Source organism: Gymnoscopelus braueri (genome assembly GCF_963280865.1).
Source record: "Gymnoscopelus braueri genome assembly, chromosome: 2".
NCBI lineage: Eukaryota > Metazoa > Chordata > Actinopteri > Myctophiformes > Myctophidae > Gymnoscopelus > Gymnoscopelus braueri.
Genome location: NC_137604.1, coordinates 12,764,652 through 12,774,258, shown reverse-complemented (window position 1 = coordinate 12,774,258; position 9,607 = coordinate 12,764,652).

The window sequence follows — 9,607 nt, the reverse complement described above, 5'->3', positions numbered from 1 at the left end:
GTGACACCCAAACAGTTTAGAGATTGGGATAAATTAATATCTGGCTTTCTATGGCAAGGAAAGAAACCTAGAATTAGATATAAAACACTACAATTAAGAAGGAAGGCAGGTGGTCTGGGTTTACCATGTTTGAACGAATATTACTGTGCTGCTCAACTGAGGCCTCTTGTGTGCTGGTGTACCCCATCATATTCGGCAAGATGGAAAGACATTGAGATGGCATGCTCACAGGGGGTCCCACTGGCTGCCATAATTGGAGATGATAGGCTTATAAACGAAATGAAGGACAAAAACAACCCCTGGATTAACACAGCATTACAAACTTGGCAAGAAACACTGAAAAAATGTGGCCTAAAAAACGGAGTCAAAATGCTGAGATGGTGTGCATACGACACTGACTTTATCCCAAACAGTAATGATAGCCGATTTAAGAGCTGGACTGAAAAAGGCATCTCAAATTATTACACATTTGTACACAAGGGGGCACTCAGGAGCTTTGAATCCATCCAGAAGGAATTTGGATTGGAGAAAAAAGACTTTTACAGGTATCTTCAGCTCAGACACTATATCCACCAAAAATTGGGAGGATTCTTGAACTTAGAGGCATCAGAATTAATGAAGGTATTCTTGTCAGCAGGAAGTTCTCCTACATGTAACAGGATTATTTCCAGACTGTATAATGGTCTCCAACAGAATACAACTGAGGACACGATATATGTCAAGGATAGATGGGAAAGAGAGGGTAATTTTACTATAACTGAGGAGGAATGGGAGAAAACAAGCACAGTATTATGGGAAACAACATGTTCAAACACATGGAGGGAATTTAATTGGAAAAATCAAATAAGATACTTCATAACACCTCTGCAAAAAAGATACAGAGAGACAGGGGTTAACTGTTGGAGATCATGTGGTCAGAATGTAGCAAATCACTTCCATGTCTTCTGGGAGTGCCCAGTCTTGAACTCATATTGGAAGGACATTCACGAACACCTAGAGGCTGTTTTCGGAATTAACATTCTCTTCCAGTTCGATGCCTTATATCTGGGTAACCTCCCATATGACTCTCTGGACAGCAACGATAAGAAACTGATTCTGATCCTTCTGGTGGCATGCAAGAAGGCCATTACTAGAAAGTGGATGCAACCACAGACACCCACCGTGGAGGAATGGATTGAGATAGTTCATGAGATCTATAGAATGGAAAAACTGTCTTTCTCAATCAAAAATCAAGAAGACAAATTCTTTTGGATTTGGTCTAAATGGACTGAATACGTGAAACCAACCCGCTCAGACTTCTGCTGAAAGACTAAACAAATTCTAAGGTGCCTTGTTTCTTCCTTCCCTTTTCTTTTTCTTTTGTGCCCTGTAAGTGTTGACCCTGCAACTGTTCTTAAATGCGCAAGATTATGTAAAGCCCCCCCCAAGCTGCTCACTGCCAGATACTATTATGCTATATTTTATTTTATTTGATCTTTTGTCTCTGTTTTTGGTTTTTGGTTTTCTTTCTTTGTTTATTTTGACAGCAAAAAAAAAAATGAAAAAATGTTAAACTGTCGTCATCAAAGAAAAATGAACATTTCAAAAACTCTGAAACTGTACAAAAGAATGTGTATACATATATATGAATATAAGAAACTGTCTGTACACAAGATGACTTCAATAAAAACAAAATTTAAAAAAAAAAAAAGCCCGTTCCCTATACAGTTTGACAAGTTTGTGAAGTTGATCAAGTTGGTCATGTCAGCTAACTGGTGCTTCATGTAAACAGCTGCATGACATAGTCAGACAGAGAGATGAAGGCGCGCTGTGTGTTCATGTCTGTGACTGACTGCCATTTCTAACTGGCAGAGATAAGCCTTTTTTTTTTGGTACATAGCTTAAAGGCTATTAACATTTATTTTTAACATTTACCTCTTCTCTCGTTGTCTCCAGTTGCCTGTCTCATGATCGGTTTCTCTCAGTGTCTCTCTCTCTCTCTCTCTCTCTCTCTCTCTCTCTCTCTCTCTCTCTCTCTCTCTCTCTCTCTCTCTCTCACTATTTATGGGCTTTGACCATTTAAACTTCTTAACAGAAATCCTATCCATCTTTATGCAAATCAATCTTCTCTTCCGCTCTACTCTCTGTCTGTCTGTCTGTCTGTCTGTCTGTCTGTCTGTCTGTCTGTCTCTCTGTCTGTCTGTCTGTCTGTCTGTCTGTCTGTCTGTCTGTGATGTTTCTCAGTCTGGCTCTATGTGTTTCCCAGACAGACTCACATTGTACACCGTGTGCTTATTAAGTGAACTGTGGTGAAATCTTATGATCAGAGATTCATCGCTTCAATTCTCCACATCATAGACTGTCTAGACCTCATGCTTCTCACACACACACGCACGCGCACACACACACACACACACACACACACACACACACACACACACACACACACACACACACACACACACACACACACACCTCATGCTTCTCACACACACACGCACGCACGTGCACACACACACACACACACACACACACACACACACACACACACACACACACACACACACACACACACACACACACACACACACACACAGTTCCGTTCAGTGACGAGGGCCTCACATATACTGTAAGTAGCTGCTATAGGTCATCCATGAAGGTTGCCCATAGGCAACCACAGTATAGTGAAAGTTCTTGTTTTTATTTCCTCACATGATTATGAGTCACATTATTTTTTGCCTCCAAGTGTTTGGATATAATCAGTGGAACCAGTGTCAGCACACTGCCATCCATCATTCGGTAGATTAGTTAATTTGTCCTCAAGGGGGAAATTATTTTCCACAGTAGGTGCATATCGTTTCCGTCGGCCGTAAACCTCATATGCCCAGAACAGTACATTTTCAGGATTCAAAAGTATCTTCCTGTGCAGATAAATATATTGAAGAGATTCCAGTCACAACAGAATGTGCACCTCATGTGTGACTGGGAATCTACTGTATAACACACATTTCAATATGAATGTAAAAGGTAAATGGTGCGTTTATACAGCGGCTTTATCCAAGGCGCTTTACAATGGCTGCGGGTACATGGACAGTTTCATTCGGAATGAATACACTTCTATTCGGAATGAATGAATGGATGAATTCATTCAGAATAGAAATGCTCATGTAAACACCTCAATTGGAATAGAATATTCCATTCCAGTCTGACCCGAAGGAGGGGTGGTATAGACCGTTTGAATCGGGATATACCAATCGGAATTGACCATGTAAACACTTTATTCCAAACACTCCTCTCTGTTTGGAATACATGCATTACTTCGCGCATGTCCGTGCTTAGTAGTGCTGTCAGAATTGTCCAAAAATGACCTATCAAATCTCTAATTCGGCCACGGTCGCTCCTGCGGGATAAAATGAATGATTCTATTCTATAGCGTCATTTAATAAGCCTGTAATGGTTAAGCCCAGACTTGTCCAGGAGAACGGACGCTCCAAGGATTGCTGGATTTTGACCCGGGGCGATTGTGTTTTAGGGCGACAGACCCCGCATTCAACCCGTGTGCGCACCGCGCGCTACTCGGCGCAGAAAGAGGGTTTTCGTCACAGTGAATGAGTTACAGCATGTTTCAAAGCATTTTCATAATAATACAAGAAAAACGTGACACTCGGTATAATGATAGCTTATACTTTCTACTTAAGTATATTTTGATGCCAATTCTTTTGTACTTTTGCCATAAATGAGCGTGCCTTGTTTCATAGACTCTCTCTCTCCATTTATTATTATAATGACCATGTGCGAATGCGCGATGACGTCATCGTACCTACATGAGAAATGTGACAAATAGTATAGGCTAGCCTACGTTTTACCGTGTCTGGTACCAATACAAAAAAAGAAACTGGTCTGAACTTGTAGATCTGCTACTTTTGCATTAAAACGGCGATAACAAAGGAACACAGGCTTGTACCGCATACAACGCTGCCTGGCCAGGAGTCGGTGTGTTGCTTACCGGCCTGTCTACGACCGACAGATCTCCGCCGCGGAGGCACAAGGGGGCTATTGTCTCCTCCCATGCCCACCAGGGGAAGCTCTGCTCCGGGTAGTGGCCCCTGGTCCATGCCCGGGCGTAGGCGGGAACCACTTTGCGCATGTCAAAAGTTATATTCCGAATGAATGCTTTGGTCATGTAAACGAGGAATACTTTTATTCAGGTCCCATGTAAACAGGTGAGTGGAACAGATTCCTCTATTCGGAATGAGTTCATTCGGAATGAATTCATTCTGAATGAATACATGATGGTCCATGTACCCGCAGCCATTGTGCATTACATTCACCCATTCACACACACATTCACACACACATTCACACACAGATGGTGAAGGAAACCATGCAAGGCACCAGCCTGCTCACCAGGAGCAATGGGCTCTATGCACAGAAGCCATATTGGAAAGAAATTGGGCCTCTTCCTTACTTCCTTCACAGGTGTTACCCAATTATACTAATGAAGGCTCTGTTCCATTCTGGTCAAACAGAGTCAGGGTGCTGATATTGTGCATGTTGGCTCACTGGAAACACTCTCAGGTTTCCTTGAGGGGGGTTCCAAATGGCCCCTTACGGGTGTGTGTAACTCTGAGAGTGTACAAATGGAACCAAATGGAACCATTGGAAAAAGTTTGAGCACCACTGATATTATAGTTTTTCAGAAACCTGTCGGGATCTAGAAGACATTTGTAGGTTGAGAACCACTGGATTAGATTCCCAGAAAAAAAGAACATAAAAAAATATGAAACGGGGGTCCGTGGGGCGCTCGGGTGGTCCAGTGGTAAAGTACCTGCCGACCGTCGCGGAGTCTAGGGGTTCGAATCCACCACGGTGCATCTGGTTTGTCACTGTATTCCTACAGGCTGGGATGGAACCTGTCAGCAGGGAGTGTTGGGCGGAAGGAGTAGGACGGAGGCTCTATGTCCTCCCGGTAGGGGCTCCTCGCTGGTAGGTGAGTAAGAAGAATACAGCAGCAGTGGCCTAATGCATACAGTATCAAACTATGGGTCCCTGAAATTAAAACGGTTTCGAACGTAACTATACTGGAACCCCAATATACACTGTAAAATCCTCCGTTTTCATTTAACTTTGAGGGTCCATTTGGTTCCATTTGTGCAATCTCAGTCCAGACCCCTGGTGGTCCCCGGAACCCACGTTGAGAACCAGTGGGCTAATAGTGCACATCTGACCGTAAGGGAAAATGCACAACAAGTCTATTTCGACCTTACATCCCTGTTTGTCGGTCGCATCGGCCTGAAACATTTACCAACTATGGAGCCAAACTCCAGACTGGTCACACTTCCTGCATGGCAGAGATGTGCACTCCACTGAGCATGTGAGCCTTTCTAGTGGTTTCTAGTCATGGCTGTCAGTTCCCACCCAATCTGGGAACCCAGAGCCAACTGAAAAGGAAAAACAGCGACCTCTGCTGTTTGTTACTATGTCAGTTGGCTCTGGGAGGAAGAAAACGGAGCACCCGTGCGCAAGGAAACCAGGGTTTTGGTCTGCCTTCAGCGCATCACTTCCGGTGGTGCGACTATGTTTTCATTCCCACTAACAATATTTCTACACGGAACACTAACACCACTTCTCCCAGAGAACATGGATCGTTTTGGTTATAAGCCCACTTGTTTCTATGATGAAAGAGTAAGTTAAAATGTGAATATCTTTCCGTGGTTTTGTCTGCTCTGCGGACGCTATTGTTAAATTAGTTTCGGTTTGTTTCGAGGGGGGAAGGATCGACGGACACGTGAATCCCGCCCACTACATTTGATTGGGTAAAGCGCGGCCTGCTTCCTGATCTGAAGGCACGCCCACTTGTAGGCAGTGCGTACACGTTATGACGAACCTCCCCGACAGATTCCAACGCAGAGCAGAATCTGTTCTTGAGAGATTAGTTCCCACCTGATGTCGTGAGGGAGTTCTGACTGCTCCACACCGTACTGAATAACTACTAGCTCGCATAGTGTCTTCAGTGTTGGACTTAAATCTAGGATGTACAGATCACTGAGATCAGAGAGTTGGTTGTTTACGTTGCGTTTTCCAAGGAGGATGAAACGATCTCCCACCATGCAACAGAACCTCCTATACGTCTGAGAAGGGCCGTTTCCCTTGAGTTCAACCTTCTTCCAGGAGAAGGTCTCTGAATTAAATGTCCACACATCATAGCACTGGTTCCCGCTGCTGCCACCATATATGTACAGCTCTCCATTGTAGGCAAAGGCTGAATGATCCCACCAGTGTCCTTCTGGGAGAGGGTGTACGGTGGGTGTGCTCAGCCAGCTGTTGGTCTCTGTGTCAAACACTCTGACCTTGTTATAGAATTCCCCGTGGCCCCTATAGCCCCCAAATACAAACATCTTTGTCCCGATGATGGTGGCAGAGTGACTACCTGAAACAGGTGGTGGTGATGTGCCTCTGGTGTTAATCAAAGACCAGACCACTGTGGTGGTGTCCAACCTGTAGATGTCATTAGTGTATCCAGTCGTCTGGAGGATTCCCAGCGCCACCGTGCCCCCGACTCCTCCATAGATATACATGACCTTCCTCAGGACACAGGCTGAGTGACGCCACCTCCCCTCTGGAACAGTTCCAGAAACCCTGGGTTTGAACCACGTGTGGGTGTTTTTTGTTTTGATTGATTGATTGAAATTTTTATTAGGCAAAAGAATGTAAAACAACACAGTTACATTTATAATACTTTTGTCTACAAGGTCCGACCAAAAAAGGTCCTTGCGGACTTGTTTCCGTTGGGGTCCTTGAATTAATTTCATGACATATATAGTAGCAACCAAACATTTCAATTCAACGTAAAAATACTGAGAAAAAATACACTTATGTACAAAATAAAAAAGCATGAACAATAAAAAATATATACAAAAAAAGGGGAGGGGGGTCGTCTGTCTACCGGGAAACTGGTATTACCTCCTCTTGTGGCCTCCAGAAAGATGAGTTTTTAGGGCTGTTTTGAATGAGCCCAACGAACTGCATTTTTTGAGGGATGGGGTTAGACTATTCCATACCTTGGTGGCCGTGCTGTAGAAGGAGAATTTGCCCATGTTTGTTTTATGGGTGGGTGGTACCATATTGTTGTTTACGCTCCCTCTAGTTTCGTGACTGTGGGTGTCACTAACTTTTTGGAGGTATTTAGACAGATTTGATTTGATTTGATTTGAAAATTTTATTGGAGGATAAACCCCTTGAGATGCAGCATCTCGTCTTCCAGGGGGTCCTCAGGCACAACACACAAACACTGACACAAAACAATCACATAACATACAACAACAACAAAACATACACATAAGGGCTCTCACACCATCCCAGACCAGTCTACATCTGTTATGCCATAATAAAAATAATAATAATAAAAATGAAAAAATAAAATAATAATAAAACAATCAATTATGAAATCAAATTCAACAAGAATACATGGCAACATATGTCATCTCCAGTCCGAAGCCAAAACCCATAACTCCCCAAGCCGACTCCGCGAACCCCGATTGTCTTTCCGTTAAGCCAACCTTATGAATTTAAAAGCAAGAACAGTTAGATTTTAGGGAATCAAGCAGAGATATTTTGAAAACAGAAAATGAAATAATTGATCTAAGTAAAGTGGATAAATTGTTCCAATCAGAAGGTGCATTAAACTTAAAAGAACGTCTCCCAATTTCTTTGTTTATATCGACAGGTACCTCAAAAACAGGTTGTTGTGTATGTCTTAATGGGTATCTTGAACTGAACGGACGTAAAAGCTCTTTCAAATAAGAAGGATAATTAAAGTAAATACATTTAAAAACAAAAAGCAACCAATGAAAATGTCTCCTATCATGAGGAGATAACCAGTTTAACGTATCATACAGAACACAGTGATGTGTACTGTAAGGACACCGGAGTACAAATCTACATATATTATTGTAAACTACATTTAACGAATGAAGATGTGTCTCAGAGGTGTTCTGATAAATGATGTCACAATAGTCAATGATAGGAAGTAGAAGCTGCTGAACAATATGTTTTCTTATTTGAAAAGTAAAACAGTTTATTGATCTATACATTAATCTGAGACCATTATTTACTTTACTCCTAAGAGAATCGATATGGGGCTTAAAAGAAAATTCCGAATCTAACCAAAGGCCTAAGTATTTGAATGTTTCCACTGTTTTAAGGGGAGAGCCATCTGTAAAAAAAATAGATAATTCAGAGGATGTACGATTAAGAAAATACCGAGTACCAAACACCATGCTGCACGACTTCTGCTTGTTTAATATAAGATTATTATTTAAAAGCCATTTTTGAACCAGATTGAATTCCGTTTGCAAGGAGCTTTGAATTTTGGATATATCACAATCAGATGTATAAATAGCTGTGTCATCAGCATATAACTGTATGGAGCAATTTGTACATATTTTGGGAAGATCATTAATAAAAATGGAAAAAAGTAAAGGACCTAAGATTGATCCTTGTGGTACACCCTTTTCCATCACCAAGAAATCCGATTTAACATCATTAAAAGAAACACACTGACGACGATTATGAAGGTAGGAACTAAACCAAAGTAATGCCTGTCGAGAAAGGCCAAAATCATAAAGTTTATCCAAAAGAAGATAATGATCAACTAAATCAAAAGCCTTAGATAAATCAATAAAAATAGAACCTAATAATTTACTCTTATCTAAGGCGGAGTATACATCATCCGAAAATTTATACCCCATTCAGATAAGGGGGTATAGGGGGCATTTCGGGCAAATCTACATTTAAAATTTTGAAGACCAGTCCCATTTTTAGTTGTTTAACCCTGTCTTCCACCCTGAGCCAGCCTAGGCTGGCAAAGTGAGTGGGAGAGAGGTGGGTCATGGGCCCCAGTCCGAGAAGTAGTCGAATCAGTTTGTTTTGGGAGGTTTGAAGCTTAGTCTTCAGTGACACTGAGGTGTCGGAGTACAAATGCATAAAGAACGTTGCAGTAAGACTTCCCTCCCCAGATGTAAATAATATCTTCTACCAGTACAGCTGTGTGGTCGAAGCCCATGGAGGGAACCTCAAGGGGACGTTCTCCTCTTCCGTTTCCATGAAAAATCTAAACAGGAAGTGGACGGAGGCGGAAATCTTTGGATGACATTATTTACGGATCCTTGTGAGTAGAGAGTGAAAGTGATCACTTGGGTGATAGAGAACAGCGCGATCTTTTAATGACCTACAATACAAAGCAATGAATTGCCGCATCCACTTGAAAATCTGAGATTTCTCAAATCTTATGACCAAGGCTGCCACCAAAATGTGGAATGCCCTTTCAACAGCCATTAAAGATCAAGTCTCCCTATCGACACTTAAAACGAACATAAAATCATTGCTGACCTCAAATTACAACTGATCTTAGATTAGTAACTCAATCAAAGGCAGCGGCAAACAGAAAGGTCTTTAGTTGTGGTTTAAAAGAAATAAGAGTGGCAGCAGACCTGCAGTTTTCTGGGTGTTTTGGTCCAGATATGTGGTGCATCAAAACTAAGTGCTGCTTCCCCACATTTATTTGTGGTTGTAAGGACAGGAAGCAGACCTCTCCCAGATGACCTGAGTGGTCTGGATGGTTCATGAT